The sequence below is a fragment of the Hyperoodon ampullatus genome (assembly GCF_949752795.1).
Source record: "Hyperoodon ampullatus genome assembly, chromosome: 3".
In the NCBI taxonomy this organism is placed as follows: Eukaryota; Metazoa; Chordata; class Mammalia; order Artiodactyla; family Ziphiidae; genus Hyperoodon; species Hyperoodon ampullatus.
In genome coordinates, this window is record NC_136916.1 from 56,013,670 (window position 1) to 56,033,330 (window position 19,661).

The following is a 19,661-nucleotide window of genomic DNA, read 5'->3' on the forward strand; positions in this document are numbered from 1 at the left end:
TTGTTAGTATCTTCCCTCTACAAAGCTCTCTCAGTTTGAGAGACACTGCTGTCACTGTGTGCTGGTGTCTAAACAGGTGCAATTTGGCCAGTGACCACATGCCATGTGATGCAGGTGGCAGCATCCTATCCACCAACCATGACCAAGAAATTCCTATGATATCACCTATAACCAATCAGGGCTTCTGATTAGCTCACGCTAACCTGGGAGATCACATAGAGTTAATTTAATTCTAATTAACAGCAGAAGAAAAACCTTGGTGTTTTAGTGAGCTTTGTCACAGGTAATGGAAGACTGCCTGTAGGCTTTGTGAAATGTTCAAAACCACTCCTGGCAACCTGCTGCAGCCTCTGCACGTGTCTAGCTGGGAACCACTGGCTGGATCATGTCTAAGGACCTTTTAGTTCTGACTCTCTGAGCATCTTCTTGCATGCAGTAGGGGTCTTAACCTGAAGGAGTGAGGAGTGGTGGGAATGCAGGCCTGGGTTGGGGAGCCCTCCTGGAATCTAAAAGTCACACCATCTGGGTGGCCACCTATTCTGCTAATGCGCGGCCTGGGACTGGTCACATACCTGTTCCTATCAGTGGTGGGACAGCTCCTTGTGCCAGAGCTGGAAAGGACGTTGGGAATCACTTGGTCCGGCTACCTTGTTTTACACGTGAGGAAACTGAGGCCAAGAGAGGGAAAGTGACTTGCCCAAGGTCACACAGCCAATGCTAGGCAGAGATGGGTTTGGAACTCGAACCTCCTGGCTCCCATTTCAGCACAGGATGCTAAGATCCCAGATGTGGTGAAACTCTGGGATAGCCTATGCTGCCCCTGCTCACTCATACCGACAGCACACTCACCACCTAAGCACAGAGCATCCAGAGGACACGGCCCTGACCTTGAGGAAGGGCCACCGGCCAGGCCCAGACACTTTGGTCCTTTCTCAGCACCTGGCAGTTGATGTCTGGGTGTTTTTATATTGCTATCTATCCCCATTACACTTGCATAACCCGCCCCCCTCCTCCAGCCCAGGAAAGGGAGCCCTCCACTTCCCACAGGGGCAGGTCCCCGAGGTTCCAGCTTCTGCGGAGGGAAGCCTGCCAGTCCTGCTCAGTGTCTTCATTCTGTGAATAGAGGATGGATGTGAACTCTTCCTCCCATCCAAAGGCCTGCTAATTATAGATGCAGCATAGGCTATTAACATCTTGAACTTGATTTGAAAGAGCTACTGGCAGAACCCCTGGAGCTGGTCTCACTAAAGAGATGCAAATCTCCCCTCCACCTTCCACCTGCAGGCCTCTCACTGTTGTGGCCTCTCCCGTTGCGGAGCACAGGCTCCGGACGCGCAGGCTCAGCGGGCATGACTCACGGGCCCAGACACTCCGCGGCATGTGGGATCTTCCCGGACCGGGGCACGAACCTGTGTCCCCTGCAACGGCGGGCGGATTCTCAACCACTGCGCCACCAGGGAAGCCCTCCACCTGCCTTCTTGTACAATGTGGCAACACAAGCCCAGACCCCGGTGGATAATGAGTTATATGTTCTATTAAATTTGTTTCAAATGCTGTTTATTGAATTTTCTCCCCCGCAATATGCTGCTTTGTAGTTTGGCCCTGTTTGGGAAAATTAATCAACAGCTGGGTTCCTTGTGTTGATCATCCATTTTCCTTGCAATGGGCAGGAGATTAATGAGTATTTTTTGGAGTGAAAGAGGAGAAGGATGGAAAGTGGCTGACCCTCCCTCACACAAAAGGGGTAGGCAATTGTGCAAGTTTGTCTCAGGGTCCCCTTAAATATGTTCTGTGGGTAGAAGGCAGTGTAAACGGAGTGGACTGGGTTCTCTAGATCCAGGCTGAGGTAGTGAGCAGGCTCCGCAGGCCCATGGGAACTCAGCAGAAAGGACTCTGGGACAGACAACCAGGGAAGTCGGCCTGGCCCCCATGTCTTCTTGCTGGAGGAGTAGGGATGGCTTAGGCAAGAAAGGGCCCTGGACCTGGGGTCACAGTACATGGGTTTAAGTGAGGCAAAGGTACTGGCTCACGGTGACCTGGCTTCATTCGTTCACCCATTCAATCCACAAACGCCTGTTGAGCATCTACCATAGGCCAGGTGCCGTGACAGGCCCTGGCCTCACTAACCATCACGCTAGACTAGGTGTGACCTAAGGTCCCCTTCAGCTCCCATATTCTTTAACTTTCCCCTGCCCTTCCACTTCCAGAGCAGGTTTCCCTGTTCCCTGCTCCTTTGTGACACTTTTCACAATTGTGATGAATTAAAACAAAATCAGCTGTCATTCACTAGATTGTAAGTTCCATGAGGGTAAGGACTGGGTCTCTTTTCCTCAGCTCTATGGCCCTGGCCCTAGCATGGTGCCTCGACCACAGTCAGTGCTCAGTGCCTATGGGTCGAATTAATTCAGTCATTCAGGGAATGTTTTTGAAGCACTAGTAGGTGTCTGACACTGTGCTAGGCCAGGGGACACTCCGTGAGCAGAACAGAGCTTGTGCCTACTCTCACGGAGTTTACCCTCTAGTGGCCGGAGCGGGGTGAGGCACAAGATGAGGCTGTGGCATGAAAGGGCTCAGGCTAGGCCTCTCCCTACTTCTAGATGTTCTGCAGTGGCCTCCCCAGTCCTCTGGTGGTTCCTCTTCCCCTCTTCTCCTGTGCTATTCCTAGAGTTTCAGGGCCACCAACGCAAGCTGATTTAGGTGCCCAATGGCACTTCAATGCCAGAAGCACACATGTGGAATGTACTTCACTGTTTACAGAGCCCCTTGTCAGGCAAGCATCTGCTCACTGCCAAGCAGAGTGCCAGCCCTGGGCTGCTACATCCCCCCTGCCTATCCTTCTTGGTCACCGCCACTCCCAGCTCTGAGGACTCAGGCAGTGGGAGCCTCATTTGTGATTTCCCAGGGAGAAAGAGCGACACGCAGTCCACAAGGCAAAGAGAGAACAGCTTGGACTGCATGCCAGCCACAGAGGCCTCTCCAATGCAGAGCAAACCTCACTGGACCTAATTAGTGTGTCACTGATAAAGCAGCAACTGACAGTGGATGCATGTTGGGGAAGAGAAACTCTGCATAAGGCATGAGGAACAGAGGGCCAGAGAGATGAGAGGGAGAGAGGGACGGAGGCCACTTGTCACATCCATCCCCATCCCTGCTTCCCTGTGCCAAGGGGGTAATGCCCAGGGCCTGTGCGGCTGACTCATTCTGCCTGGCTCCCCTGGAGGACAGGTGGAGAAGGGCTGAAGGTTAGGCCTGGAAACCCTAGGTCTGTCCAACATGAGTAGGCTGTCAGTGACCTGAGGCTGCTCTGTACAGTTGTGCAGGCTGTGCACTGCACAACTCTACAGATGCCACTCATATGGCAGTCACTACAGCTTGTGTATATATTACATCAGTTTTGGGGCAGATGTCAGTAGAATGTCTTGAGAAAGGGGTGTTTTTTCCTAATTTGCACAAATATGCTATATAAATTTGACCCCTCAAGAGGTCTCCCTAGAGGATCTCAGACACCTCCTAATAGTTCCCAAACAGATACCAAGACATTTCAGGAAGACCTGAGACACAGTGAATGTGGCCAAAAAAGGACATTTGGGATCAAGTTTAGGCCTTGTTCACTTAGCTGGTAAACTAAGCTGGTAAACCAAGCTGGGGTCCTCCTGGAGACTTCGATGATAAAACCAAGTTTCTTTTCTCCTCTGTGTTGATGCCCTTGTCCCATCTGTAGCCCCTTTCTCTTCTCCAACCATTCCCTCCCCTGAGAGCCTCTCCTGAGCTCCAAGAAGGCATCACAGGCTAATAAGGGCTTATTGAACACTCTTGAGAGGTATCTGTATCTTATCAGGAGGCTCTCAAGTCTAAACTCCCTGGAAATGTTCTTGCATGCTGGGTACATGCATAGTGGGCAGTCCCTGGAGAAGGGGGAGCAGGTGTGGGCAAGACTCTGGTCCTTACTGCTGTCCACGCCCCTTCACCCCAACAGACAGGGCTGACCCTTGGCTTAGGACAGACTGACCCATCCCCAGTGCTGGAGGTAGGAGGAAGGGAACTCAGATTTTTAACTGCCCCCTTGGTGCTAGCCTGTGCCAGGCACTTTTTGTTCCTTGTCTCCTTTTGTTCTTATAACAGCCCTGCAGGGAAGGAATGACATCTAGAGAGAGAACCATCCTGGAGAGAGGCCAAAGCGAGGCTGGAGGGGTCCACTTGCCCTGAGTCACACTGTGGGAAAGGGGCCAACTGATTCCACAGCCCACTCTTTCCTCTAGACCTGGCTGCCTTGACTGCAGACAGGGCAGGAGTGACAGGGACCCCAGTGTCCTGAGCACCTAATATATACCAGGCCCTGTAGTCAGTGCTTTTCTACACATTTGATGTTAAATATATGCTGACAATGGAGGCGGGAATGGCTAATAGGGGCTTTTGGAGGGAACTCTTAGGGGGCATTTGTATCTTATGTTACGAGGCTCCTGAAGTCCAAAAGCCTTTAAGGCTTGAAAGAATAAAGCTAACATGGAATAACAGGTAGTGGGAGTGAGTGTTAGACTGGGGATTGTGCCAACATCCATCAAATACTGTATATCCTCTGAAAGAGAGAAAGCTGGTTACAGTGATGGTGATGGTGATGCTGCTGCTGCTGGTGCTGATGATGCCTGGGGATGCTCGCAACATCGCACACAGAGGCCGGCCTCAGCTCTCAGTTAAGAGAAAGGAGCTTCCTGTGACAGCTTCACTCTCCCGCTCCTGCTCCCCCAGCACTGAGCCCTGTCAAGTGCTCTGGCAGCTCCTGAGTACCTGGGAGGTGGGGATGATTCTGGCCACAGAGGATCAGCACATCTCTCGCAGGCCTTCTGGGTCCTGCTCCCTTAGCAGACAGAACGAGGCTTCCCTGCAAAGCCTGGGCTGGAATCTTCGGGACTTTCTGGGCAAACACTGACAGCATATGGCCTCAATCACTCTGCATTAGGTTTCATGATTTCCCTAGTGGTTTTAAAAAGTGCCAAAGAACAGTGGCTCTAAAGTGCTGGGAAATCCCACACTGGGAGGGTCTTCACGAGCATTTAGAGGAGTGTGAGGGTAGAACATGGAGGGGGCAGCAGCACAAGATGAGACTGTGGCATGGGAAGGGTGCAGGTGGGCCGCCTCCCTACTTCCAGATGTTCTGCAGGCTGTTTTTGGTGAGCCTGTGTGTGTGTGTGCAAGGAGTGGTACCCACTCCTGATGTATGTCATGTGAGTAATACACGTGGGCCCTAGGTAGACCAGATGTACAAATGTTTTGCCTGTGTGGAAGAGCAGGTTAGGGATAGAATTTTGGCTTGCTGTCCCAGTGTCTTGGTTTGAATGGTAGCTTATAGGCCACCCCCCACCCCCGCCAGCCCGCTGCCCCATGCACGGTCTATGCAGCGTGTGACTTTGGTGTGAGTGTGCTCTGTGTCAGTGGTGTGACAGCTGTGGGGTAAGCTTAGCATCTGCATGTCAGACATTGGGCTGATCCTGGTCATAGAGCCTCAAGGGGGGATTTGACCACGGTGGCTTTGCGCGTGGCATGCATGACAAGGACACGCTGGGTCCACTTTGTGGGGTCGGATATATGGGGTGTGTGTGCATGTGTACTGCAGAACCCAGCTCCTCTGGGGTGGTGGCTGGGAGGTGTGGGCCCAGGGCGGTGGCCTGCAGAGCCAGAGGTCGACTATGTTGACAGTGATAATGTCCCAAGTGGGAATCAGATTGTGGGGGACAGAGGGCCCTGCAGGGGCTGATGGGGGTTGTTTACTAGAGTCCAAGCAAAATGTGGCACATTCGTGACTTAGGGGACGCTCTAAAGGACCTGGGAATTTATTCAGTGAGCTTTACTGATCATTCTCTGTGCAGGCCCGGGAGTGGACTGGGGTTAGGAGGCTGGCAGGATGGGGAAAAGGGACAAATCAGAAAGACCTGCCCTCCAGCAGCTTTCTGTCTAGTAGAGAGGACAGAATCATCCACAGTGTGCCACCAGAGTGGGTGTGCAGTGTCCTATGGGAAGGTTGTGTCCCATAGGAAGAAAGCAAGTAGGCTTTATGAGGAGATGGCAACTGAGCTGATCCTGTATGGATGCACAGGCAGAATTTGGCCAGGAGGATAGAGAGCAAGGGCATTCCAGGGAAAGGAAAGACTGAACAAAGGTAAAGAGGAGACACTGTACATGGGAGGGTGGGTGTGTCTCCAGGTTAAGGCAATCCATTTGGATTTTCCAGAGCACCATGGCTGAAGGGTAGCAGTGGGACAGGAGCCTGAAGGTCAGACTGGCCCAGCCAGGAAGGCTTCAAACTTTACCCTAAAGACAAAGGCAGGTGCTTGCTTCAGGCAGCACACATACTAAAACTGGAATGATACAGAGAGGATTAGCATAGCCCCTCTGCAAGGAGGACACGCAAATTCATGAAGTGTTCCATATTTTTCTATATATAGAAAGCCCTAAAGACTCCACACAAAAACTACTAGAACTGATAAACGAATTTAGCAAGGTAGCAGGATACAAGTTTAACATACAGAAATTGGTTGCATTTCTTTACAATAACTATGAAATATCAGGAAGGGAATGTAAACTAACAATCCCTTTTAAAATCGCATCGAAAAATAAAATACTTAGGAATAAACCTCACTAGGAGGTGAAAGACATACGCTGAGAACTACAAAACATTAATAAAGGAAATTGAAGATGATTCAAAGAAATGGAAAGATATCCCATGTTCTTGAATTGGAAGAATTAATATTGTTAAAATGGCCATACTACCCCAAGCAGTCTACAGATTTAATGCAACCCCTATCAAAATACCCATTACACTTTTTACAGAACTAGAGAAAATAATTCTAAAATTTATATGGAACCATAAAAGACCCAGAATTGCCAAAGCAATTTTGAGGAAAAAAACAAAGCAGGAGGCTTAACCCTCCCAGACTACGGACAATACTACAAAGCTACAGTAATCAAAACAGTGTGGTACTGGCACAGAAACAGACATATGGCTCAATGGAATAGAATACAGAGCCCAGAAATAAACCCATACACCTATGGACAATTAATCTTTGACAAAGGAGGCAAGAATATACAATGAGGACAATGGACAGCCACATGTAAATCAATGAAATTAGAACACACCCTCACACCATACATAAAAATAAACTCAAAATGGCTTAAAGACTTAAATATAAGACAAGACATCATAAAACTCCTAGAAGAGAACATAGGCAAAACATTCTCTGACATAAATTGTACAAATGTTTTCTTATGTCAGTCTCCCAAGGCAATAGAAATAAAAGCAAAAATAAACAAATGGGACCTCATCGAGCTTATAAGCTTTTGCATAGCAAAGGAAACTGTAACAAAACAAAAAGACAACCTATGGACTTGGAGAAAATATTTGCAAATGATGCAACTGACAGGGCTTAATTTCTGAAACATACAAACAACTAATACAATTCAATAACAACAAAAACAACAAAAACCAACCCAATCGAAAAATGGGCAGAAGACCTAAACAGACATTTCTCCAAAGATGGCCAATAGGCACATGAAAAGATGATCATCATTGCTAATTATTAGAGAAATGCAAATCAAAACTACAATGAGGTACCACCCCACACTGGTCAGAATGCCCATCATTAAAAAGTCTACAAATAATAAATGTTGGAGAGGGTGTGGAGAAAAGGGAACCCTCTTACACTGTTGGTGGGAATGTAAATTGGTATAGCCACTATGGAAAACAGTATGGAAGTTCCTCAAAAAATTAAAGAGTTGCTATATGACCCAGCAGTTCCACTCCTGGTCATATACCCAGACAAAACTATAATTTGAAAAGATACATGCACCCCTATGTTCATAGAACACTATTTACAATAGTCAAGACATGGAAACAACCTAAATGTCCATCAACAGATGAATGGATAAAGAAGATGTGGTATACAATGGAATATCACTCAGCTATTAAAAAGAATGAAATAATGCCATTTGCAGCAATATGGTTGGACCTAGAGATTATCATACTAAGCAAAGTAAGTCAGAAAGAGAAAGACAAATACCATATGACATCACTTACAAGTGGAATCTAAAATATGACACAAATGAACTTATCTATGAAACAAACAGACTCACAGACATAAAGAACAGACCTGTGGTTGCCAAGGGGGAGGGGAGTGGGGGAGGGATGGATTGGGAGTTTGGGATTAGCAGATGCAAACTAGTATACATAGGATGGATAAACAACAAGGTCCTACTGTAAAGCACAGGGAACTATATTCAATATTCTGTGATAAACTGTAATGAAAAAGAATATGAAAAACAATATATATATGTATAAGTGACTCATTTTGCTGTACAGCAGAAATTAACACAACATTGTAAATCAAATATACTTCAATAAAATTTTTTAAAAAAGACAAAGGCAGGTCCCCGAGAGCAGGCAAGTGACTCTGTGTTTCAGCCTATTTTAGGAACCCCCTCTCGTGAAGGCAGGCATCTGGGCCACTCTTTTCTGTTTGAGAGAGGTTGAGAGTCCAGACTCAGGCAAATCCAGTGGCTTATCGATTGTGGAATCATTAAAAAAAAAAAGTTATAGAATGAATGCAAAGGAAGGCCAGAAGTTGAAACCTGATAGGCTTTTACTGGGGAACAAAAAGAAATGGAGGAGGGGGACTTCCCTAGTAGCACAGTGGTTAAGAATCCACCTGAGAGTGCAGGGGACACGGGTTTGATCCCTGGTCCAGGAAGATCCCACATGCCGCGGAGCAGCTAAGCCTGTGCGCCACAACTACTGAGCCTGCGCTCTAGAGCCCGTGAACTGCAACTACTGAAGCCCATGTGCCTAGAGCCCGTGCTCCGCAGCAAGAGAAGCCACTGCAATGAGAAGCCCACGCACCGCAATGAAGAGTAGCCCCCATTCGCCTCAACTAGAGAAAGCCCTCACGCAGCAACGAAGACCCAACGCAGCCAAAAATAAGTTAAAAAAAAACAAACACAAAAGAAATGGAGGTGGGAAAGGCCGCCTCTACTGTCCACACTGTCCATCCTTCCCATCCCCCAACTCTATATAAATTACTCAAGTCTTTTAAAGCTGGTTTCCTCTGGGCCCGGAGGTGTCTCAGACAAGTTCTCATAGAATGCATCACTATACATAATACGGGCCTGGGATGTGCTCTCCATTTAAGAACCTGAGGCCTCGGGGGGGCAGATTTGAAGGCAGCTCAGTTCAGACCTCCCAGCAGGAAGGGATGAGGTGGCTGAAGGCCTGGGTCAGAGCCTGTCTGGGGTTGCAGGCCTGGGGGAAAAGAGGGGAGCAAGCCCTCAGAGGGAGATGGGGCAGGAGGGGTTTGTCCTGGCAGCATTTGCCTGGGGAGGGGCTCAGCCTCCGGTTTGAGAGAGAGGAAGGCTGAGATGCTCAGAGTTGTGTAACCTTGCCATGACTGTGTCCTTGTGTGTAAAATGGCAACGGCGACATCGAACCTCAGAGGGCTGTGGGAACACCTGAGGTGATGGATGTGAGAGCATTTTGTAGTGGAAGAACCGTGATACAGATGGGTGTCATGGTGATGACTCGGTGCTCTATCCACACCACCGCCTGGGAAACTGACACTTTCCCTCAGCTCCCAGACGGATGCCTGGTTGCCCTATAGTTTGATACCACTTCCTAATTCAGCTCTCACGGTTGGAGCACCCCTGTGGCCATGCTTAAGGTTTCATTTTGGTGGGGGGCAACGAGGATCACTCTGGGTTTGACCACGGAAGGGGCAGGTCAGAGGCAGAAGGCTGCATCAAACCAGTGGGCTCTGGAACTTGACTACTGGGTTAGGTCCTGGCTCTGACACTTATGGGACCTTGGGTAACTTCTTCCTTTTCAGCATTATTGGGGTAGAATTAACAAACGTTATTAACCTCTCTGTGTCTCCGTTTCCCTATCTCCAAAAATGGGGATTATAATAGTACTTTCTTCCAAGGGTAGGGGTGACGATTAAATAAATGATTACATGTAATGTTCTTAGAACAGTGTCTGGCCCAGAGGAATTGCTATAAATGCTTTAGGCATTTTGATTATTACCCGCGGCCGAATTTGAGCCCAAGCTCACTGCAGATAGAAGAAAAGAAATTTAAGATTTACCCACTCTGTGCCAGTTTGGTAGTGCTTACCCTGTTTCATCCTTATACCATCCTAGGAGGAACTCCACGTGCGAGGTGAGCAGAGTGAGACTCAAGAGGTGATCCTGCTGGCGAGCATGTCACCCCGCTGGCGAGCAGCAGAGTTGAGATTCAAACTCAGGTTTCCTGACTCAGACCTCATGCTCCTCCCCCTCTGCCAGCAGCCTCCACTGAACCATGGGGAGTGACGGGAACCAGCATCTGCTGAACACCTACTGCGTGCTGGGTCCCTAAACTGTGATGTCACCATCTCCCCACACAGGGCGTGGAGGTCAAGTGAGGCAGCGTTCCGTCCCGGCCCTGCTCAGGACTGCAGTGACTCCCTCTTGCCTGCTGAGCTCAGCACCAGTGCCCACCTGGCTGCAGGGTCCAGCCTGCTCTGCTTTCACTCTTCCCTTTGGATTCCCTACACCCCTGCTCACCAGGAACACCTGCGCTGAAGGCTGGAGCAGCTGGGCCCCGCTCCCCTGGGCCTGTCTCAGGGAGTGAACACTCCTCAGAACTTTTAGGAGAAGGGAGAACAATTACTTCGTAGTGTTTTTGGAGAGACCTTTTGAGACTGTTTTTTTCATTTACCCCCATTGTTAGTCTTCCTATTAGCCCCACCTTAAAGTAATTTATTCATGCCCTTTTTCTGCAACATTTTGCATTTTCCAGACATCTTCTGTCAGGAGTCCCTTCCCCTCCTGGGGTCCGTAATTACTCTTGCAGATGGAATTACTGGTGCTAAGGACTAAGCGGGGAGATGGCTGGGGAGGGGCCAGGCTAGGTGGGGCTTTGGAGCTTCAGGGCAGGGGTAGCAGGTGGGGAGTGGGCTCTTCCTTTGCTCCAGACCCACAGCCTTGGCGGGGGAGTTAATCTGCGGCCTGGACCCCACTGCTCTCGCTCACGCCTCTGGGTGCACACACCTGGCACTGCTTCTAGCCTTCCCAGCAACGTGTCTCATCTCAGCTTCACCCCAGACCGAGGATACAGGGAGCAGGGTTTGTGCCCCATTTTGCAGAAGATGAAGTTAGACACAGAGAGGTGAATGGACGTGGGTAAAGTCAAACAGTGAGTAGGCGGCCGAGCCAGGGCTGGGGCCCAGGTCTGACTCCCGGCTGGCCTCTGCTCAGCACGGACTACCCAGCACGGCTGTCCTGGGGCGAGCCTGGCCTTGGAGCCATAAGCCCTGGGTTCTAGGCCCAGTTCGAGGTCCTGGTAGGTCAGGTCTTATAACTGCTCTGAACTGCAGTTTCCTCATCTGTTGAGATACAGCTAACAATCCTCGCCTTGCTTTCCTCACAGGAGAGCTGTGAGGACTTAACAAGCTTAGGTGTGAGACAGCCAGCTGGGTAAACTGTAAAGTGCTGCCCCACAGTAAGGGAGGGAGACTGAGGGTCCCAGCCATCTCCCCTTGAAGACAAAGGGTGGGAAGTCACTAGGTTCCAACTGAGAAATAAGGTAGCTAGGGTTGTCCCCTCTCCTGGGAAAAGGCCTGAGAGAGTGTCAAAGCTGGCTATTTACCACAGATCCACAGCCCTCTCCTCTCCAGACAACTTTTGTTTGTGGCTCAAAGTGTAGGCTCTGGATTCAAACAGCTATAGGCTCAGCTCCTGGTGACCACGGACCAACTAGGGAAAGTTACTTCAGCTCTCTGAGTCTCAGTTTCCTCATCTGCAAAGTGGGGATCCTCACAGCCTCTACTTACAGGGTTGCTGCAAGGATTAAGTAAAATAACGTATGAAAAACAGAGAGCCTGGCCTAGGGCCCGCCACGGTTCCTCAGTGCTGCAAACGTGGGCCACTGTCACCCTTACTCGGCCATCCACTTCCTCCAGACCTTTCAGGGAAGCTCCTCTGACTCGTGGCCCCACCCCACGCTGTACAGTCTGCGGGGCGGCCAGGACTGGGAGTTGGAAAGGGAAGAAACCCCATCATCGCCAGAGACTTGGACAAAAGGAAAACTGGGAGTGTTTAAAGCATGGACGCCTCAGACCAGCCCCGAGAGCTTCTTCTGCTGTATGGAGAGAGCTGCAGGGACCAGGCCTGAGACCCAAGCCCCAGCTCTGGACCCCAGTAATGAGGGCAGTGATAAAGACGCAAGGAGCACGGCCGGGAGAGGGTGGTGTGACAGGGGGACCGCTTATTTTTTAGAACAGAAGAGTCAGCAATTTTCCCTAATAAAGCTACAAACCATGGAGTCCCAGAGGGGGAAGGCTGGACTCAGCCTTTGTGACATAAAACCAATTTTCCCTATTTTGCTCTGTGGATTAATTGCCAACATGATTTAACACTCTGGTGACACCCCTATCCCTCTCTGCCCTGGGAAAAATCAGTAGGTGTCTGCTGTGGGGACAGCAAACTCATGAGATGGAGGTGAAGATGGAAAAAGCATCTGAGTGGGAGCTATGTCACTCGCTTCACATCCCAGTTCTGCCAATGATTTGCTGTGTGACCTAAGTCACTTTCCCTGTCGGGACCTTGGTTGCCTCCTTTGCAAAATGAGAGGGTGCACCAGGGAAGCACTGAGCGTTCTTCCAACTCTGCCACTGTAAAGGGTAATTCTCATTTTGTGCTCACACAGACCAGGAAGGGCAGGCATTATTAACCCATTTAACAGATGGGAAACTAAGGCTCAAAGAGGCTGAATACATTGCCTAAGGTCACACAGCTACAGAGCGGAAGAATTGGGATTCCAATCCAGGCCTGTCTGACCCCAAAGTCCATGACCTTTACCTCCAGTAAACACAAGGAACCTTGACAATCAGTTATTGAACATTCAGTACATGCCAGGCTTTTCCCTAAGCACTGTGCATATTTTATCTAATTCAATCCAAAGAATAACACTAGAATGTAGTGCCCTTATTTCCCATTTTATAGATGGAAAACTAAGGCTTGAGAAGCATAAGTAACTGGGCCAAGGCCATTCAGCAGATGACGACAGAGCTGGACTCTGTATGTGTGTGTATGTGTTTATATTTTTGGATCATTTCTGCTATTTTGCACTATCTGTGCTCCTCTGCTCACACGGGCATGGCAGCTAGAGAGTGAATTCCTCATCCCCAGCACAGCATCCAGGAAAATCTTTTACTATAATAATTAGGAAGCTAGTCCACGGTGGGGTGGTCAGGGGATGAGAAGCTGGTTTTCTAGGCACGGGGCTAACAGTCTGACCTCAGTGTGATGAAGAGCTAAACATTTAGAACAGGAAATGCACACACATAATATACGCCACCTGGCTCTAATTTTCAGTCCACCTTCTCTTCTGGCCCTGCAGCTGCCCTCTCTCCCTAGTTTCAGCTCAAGAGCCACACAAGAGGCACACATGCGCTTTACCCAGCTGGTGTGTGTGTGTGTGTGCTGGGGGAGGGTGACGTCTTCAAAGGAGATAGGAAACCTTGGAGGAAAATTCAGTCACTGCTATGGATTTTTGTAACTCTCATCCCCCTCCCGCCTTCACTGACTGGCCTAAGCAGCTGAGGTTTGCCTGTGACCTACCGACTGCAGGGAGAGAGGAGAGAAAAATGGGTAAACTAGTTTGTTCATTTGGGTGATGGAGTGCCCGTTTCCCTCACCAGTATGCAAGGTTCAAAAACGTCAGACAGGGATGCAAAAAACTGCAGCATAAATAGATGAGGCCTTTAAGGTAATAGAAATTCTGTCATCCGGGGAGAAATACAGGCCCTGAATCCCATGGGAGGGGACACCAGGCCTCCCCTCCCCCGCCTCCCCCACTCCCCGTCCCCCTTATAGCCGGAGCTGAAAGGGAGCATCTGTGCTGAGGAACGACCAGAGGGCCCCCTATCTCCCGGCCAAACGGGCTCAGTGCGGGGAGGAGGTCTGGGAAATCAAGTCTTTGTAGCACTGGCAGTGACCTCACAGGCTGTTCACTCCAGGTGCCAAGGTGGCAACAATTAGTTTTAGAGCAGTGGAGGAGGCTTCATCAGGCTGGCCACGTAGGTGAGGCCTTAATTAAGGAAAGCTGGCCAGCAGAGGAATGTGGAGGGGCTGAGAAACTGGCCTTCTCCCCGCTGTGATGAGAAAGTCTGTTCTTCATTCTGTGGCTGCTCTTGGGAACCCTGGAGCCCTTGGGAACCCTGCAGCTCCCAGCCAGGAGGAAGTTTCAACTAACTCTGCTCTCTTTCCCTCGCCCCTATTTCCACCTTCACACAACTAATAAGCAGCAAAGCTGGTACATGAAGGCAGGGAATCTGGCTCTAGAGTCTCTGGCTAACACCACTATATAGAATTGCATAAGGTAGAAACTCATACCATTTGCCCAAAGAACCTGGAGATGATGCTGGGGGACAGCTGCTCCAGTCCCACTGCAGCTGCCTGTTTATCTGAAGTGCAGAGAAGCCAGTGGGTAGATTTAAGCTCCCGCCCTGCTGGCAAGGCCCTTCGGAAATGCCATGAATTTCCTTCCTATGAAGGTCAGTTCTGGAAACTTCTGCTAAGGGCATTCATGGCTCTTCCCAAGACTATTTCATTTCAAAGTGTCCTGAGCAAAATATTCACACGGTAGCCATGTGGTGGGGGAAGGCAGTAGGAGGTGCAGGGTTGGAGGGAGACAGACTCTGAGCCGTGTGCTGTGGGAACAGAGGAGATGAAAGGGTTAATTCTAAAGTGAGGAATATTCAGGGAACACTTCATGGAAGAGGCAGCCTTTGATTTTAGCCTGAAAGGCTGACAAGGATTTTCATAGACTGAGATAAAGACAGTGGGGAGGGCATTCTAGGAAGAGGGAAAAGCTTGAGAAACAGCACAGGCAGAGGCCCAAAGCAGACGCTGTGTCTGGGGAAAAGCGGATATGTGTGGCCACAGCACAGGTTTGTGGCAGGTAGCAGGGGATTAGGTTAGGGTGGACTAACTAGTTTTAAGGGCAGGTTACAAAGGACTGGGGTTTGAGCTTTATTTGGTGGGTAATGAGAAGCCATGGAGAGGGGTGATGGGACCCCAACTTGCAAGTGGATGGACAGCTCCACTTAGTCCCCTCAACCACGATACCCTCCCCTCACTTCCTGAACCATCCCCCACTCGGACACTCCCAGGACTCTGCCAGCTGGAGACCCCTGTCATGTGACCCTCACTCTGCCTTCCCCTACCCCTGTTCACCCTGGTCCTCTGGCTGGGTAAGGAACCCGGGTTCTAACAGGGCAAGAGCAACCTTGCAGCAGAAGCTCGTGGGAGCTGTCCAAGGTGCCGAACCGATGCCACGCCCAATTTTAAGTCCTCCCATTGTAATGATTGGCTCCCACACCATTGTTTCTGTTGGACAGAGAATTTCATTCCCATCTTATAGATGAGAAATGGAAGCCCCAAGAGTTAGAAGAACCAGAGCTAGGAACTTGGTTTCTTGCCTTTCAGCCCAGGGCTCTTTTCTCGCACTCAGCAGCCCCAAAGTAGTCCAGCATTGCATACCCGAAGTGATTCCATTGCTGCTGCCAAGCTAACATGTAAAATGCCCAGACTCTCTTCCCACTTCCATCCCTATGCTCATTTCCCCAAACACTGACAGGTATGTCCACCCCACAGCGCATCCTGACACTGACCACTGAGGGCGATCCACAGGTGCTTGGGTAGACCTGCCTGGAACAGCGGCTGTGCATGTTTATGGCTTTATTGCATCGGGAATCCCTGGGCATAACTCATCCTGACACTCTCCTTGGAAGGGAGTGCTGGGCTTGAGGGAAGTAATGTTCTCCCACACTGTCACATTTCACCAGCAATTACTGCCATTTTACTGGGCATCTAGTGTTCCAGGCCCTGAGCCGTGAACTTTCCATTTGAAGTTTCTCACTCTCATGGCTAAGTCTCCTCTTAACAGATGAGGAAATTCAGACTTAGGCAGGATAAGTGACTTTTCAGTAGGGACAGTGGGGATGGGAAGGCCACGATCTGAACCCAGATTCGTGTGGCTCCATGGCGACCCATCAGTCAAAGTCTATCATCTAATAGATGAGAGCTGTGGTGGCTCCCACCCCTACTGGCTTTGTGATCATGGGCAAGTCACTTATCCTGTTTGAACTTCAAGCCCCTCATTCTCAGGCTGAGGCATGTGAAAGTGCACCTCTGTAGGGCTCCTGTGAGGAACAGACATGAAGCATGTGGCAAGGACTCAGTAAGTGTTTGCTGCTAATGTGAATATGACTATTATTGGGCATAAGCTCTTAGAAGGCTGGATGGGCATCTGATTAGCCTTTCCATACCCCCAGCAGCTCCCCAAGTTCTTGGCAGAGAAAATATCCAGTGTCCTGGGAAGGAAGGAGAAAGAGTGTGAGGGTTAGAACACCCTGAGTGTCAGGTGGGCTTGCTTCTGCCCCATATTCTTATGGCCTCAGGGGGTGGGGACCACCTGGCTGGAGCAGGCATGCCACTGGGCTCCCAGGGGTAGTTCAGTACTCCTCATGGTTATGTTGAGGCTGAGGCCATTCTCAGCCCTCAGACTCTGAGAGACCCTGTTTTCACAAATGTATCCCAACATCCTCCCTAAAGAGCCCTTGGCAGGAAGAGCTCTGACGGGAGAGGACAGCTGAGCATATGGCCTCACATCCATTACCATGTTGGCTACTCACATCCAATAACAGACAGGACTGACGTGACCCTCACCTTACAGATGAGGACACTGAGGCCCAGCAAGGTAAAGCAACATGTCCGAGGTTACTGAGCTGAGGCTCAAGGTCTCCAAACTCTCAGAAAAGGGTTCTTTTAATCAGTCTCAAATTAATTGCCCATCCTAAAACTCTTTCAAGGAAAAGGGCAGGTGCATAAATTCACAAACCAACTAACAAATAAAGGCAATGCTAATTATCACTGACTGCAGGACACTTTGGGGAGGGTCTCAGCCAAGTCTGCTTTCTAACTGCTCTGATCTCCCACCCTGACCAGAGCTGGCTAACTGCAGGAAGTTGCATTCATTCAGAAGCTAGGGTGAGGGCAATGGTTTGGTTTCCCCCTTGGAAACTGGTGTGTGCGGGAATGAGCCATGCTGGATGAGAGCAACTGACTATTCTGTAATCACCTCAAGCAGCTCCTGCTCAACACCCGACAGCGCCCCAAAAGAACCTTTCCAGGTAAAATGAGGCGTGGCAGGAGGAGATGGATGGGAATTCACAGGGTCTCACGAGGGCCGCTTTGCTCACAATCTGTCTTATTTAGCCCTGAGCCCCAGGCAGGTGGGACTCCACATCAAGATGATTCCTACAGGTGCCAAGTCCCCCAAAGTTCAAGAGCAGGAAGTCATTTGCATCCCGGATGGGAGGAGGAGACGCAGGGGCCTGGCCTCCAGATTCCTGGAGCCATGGCCTGGGGGCAGTGGGCCCACAGACACTAGCCTCTCTAGGACCACCCCCAACCTTCACCCACCCAGGGCCTGGATTTCCCCTTCTTTTGAGGAGCAGTGACTAGGCAGGCAGCTGGGGGTGAAGAAGGGGGAACAGGGAGGCCCACAGACAATGTATACAGTCAGACTGTAACCACCTCAGTGATCCCCCCTTCCCCTGGCCAATACACACACCCATACCCACTTGCTCCTACTTCCTCTCATTTCCTGCAGAAGGGTGTGTTTCCTGACTTGGTCCGTGGAGTCTGCATGGTAGACCATCTGAGAAATCAGTTCATCTCCCCCTGCACACTCGCCATTTACAGGTGAGGGAACTAGGACCCTGAGAGTGGAAGCCACTTGCCCAAAGTCAGAACTACCCTGGTAGCCAAGCTAGGACTGGGGTCAGGATGTCCCCCGCGAAGTCTTGTGTGGTCACTTCATTTTGGCTTCAGTCACCTGATCGCTTGACTAGGTGAGACTTTTAATCCCAAACAACCATTCGCTCCTACCAAACCCCAAACCTCGGGCACTCCATTTTTCTATGGAAGTTACGGACCAAGCTCACACCAATAAAGGTAAATGAGAGAGGAAACTTGCAGGAGGGACAGATCTTTTTCTCTTTTGAAGACGCCACTGGAGTCACCTTCACCCAGTTTTATCTGCATTGGGGAGGGGGGAAGAAGGAGCTGAACAGAGTTTTGTTGTATAGACCAGGGGCAACCTGCCCACAAAAGACACTGTCACCAGGCAAACCTGTACTCTTACATCATGACAAGGGCTTCCTTCCAGTGGATCGCCACCTTGGCAGCACACTGGCCACAACCAGACCACACTCAGACCAAATATATCAGCATCTCCAGGAGCGGGCGGGGGCATCAGTGTTTGTAGAGCTCCCCGGGTGATTCCAATGGGCAGCCCAAGTTGAGCACCATCCTTTTCCTACTCAAAGTGAGGCCACTGACCAGTAGCGTTGGCATCACCTGGGAGCTTGTTAGAAGCACAGAACCAGGACTTCCCCAGTGGTCCAGTGGGTAAGACTCCGCGCTCCCAATGCAGGGGGCCCAGGTTCAATCCCTGGTCAGGGAACTAGATCCCGCATGCATGCCGCAACTAAGAGTTCGTGTGCCACAGAGTTCGCATGCCGCAACTAAGAAGACCGCATGCTGCAACGAAGAGCCCGCGTGCTGCAACTAAGACCCGGCACAGCCAAAATAAATAAATAAACAAGTAAATAAAAAATAAATATTTGAAGAAAAAAAAAAGAAATGCAGAACTGCAGGCACCTCCTCAGATCTACCGGATCAGAACCTGCACTTCACCAAGGTCTGCTGGTGGTTTCTGAGTTCACTAAAGTCTGAGAAGCACTGAGGCAAGGTACGCCATACAGAATAGCCCATCTCTACACCTGACAGCAACCTTGCAAGGCAGGTGTTCCATTCCACAGGTGAGGAAACTGATCCTGAGAAAGGTTAGCTCACTGGCCCAAGGTCACACAGTTGGTGAGTAGGACAGCCAGGATGTGACCCTGGGCTGGTTGCAAAGGCCACTCTTTGTACTACACAAACCACTTCTTATAGCACCATAAAAAATTTGGCCATGGGGGTCCCCTGAACGTTTGGGTCCTCAGACCCACTGGGCATGCCCCGCCATTGAACAGGATTCCACTTCCAATGTCAAGTTCCCTGGAATCAAACCTCATAAAGACCAGCATAATTCATGAGGAAATACAAATAGTAAACAAACACGTGGGGGAAAGGTTTACTCTCCCTAGTAATCAGAGAAATGCAAATTAGAGCAATATTGAGGAGCCATTTTCTACCTATATAATTAGCAAAAATTAAAAAAAGAAAAGAATGTTAGCAGAGTTGTTTTGAAATAGGTACATTCATACATGGCTGGTGGTGGTGTAGATTTATATAACCCTAGAGGAAAGTAATATGGCCACATCCATCAAGAGCCATAAATACATTATGCCCACTGACCCTGGGAAGTCACCCTAAGGAAATAATTCAATAGGAGGGGAAATGTTGTTTGTAGGAAGATGCTCATTGTAACATTTGTTGTGAACATTGGAAACAAATCAGTATTCAGCAGTAAGGGAATGGCTGAGTCAGCAGGGGAGCCATCAGCTCCTGCAGTGTCATGCAGCCATTTAAAATGATAATTAAGAAGCCCAAGCAGCAAATATGGGAAAA

The 19,661-nt window shown here is 49.7% G+C and overlaps 1 protein-coding gene across 3 annotated transcripts in view; it reads right to left on the reverse strand.

The window, feature by feature from the left end:
* The window catches only part of MEGF11 (multiple EGF like domains 11), a gene marked incomplete at both ends in the record, with an annotated part of 235,809 nt that overhangs the window by 38,888 nt on the left and 177,260 nt on the right, over window positions 1-19,661 (reverse strand). The window lies entirely within an intron of this gene.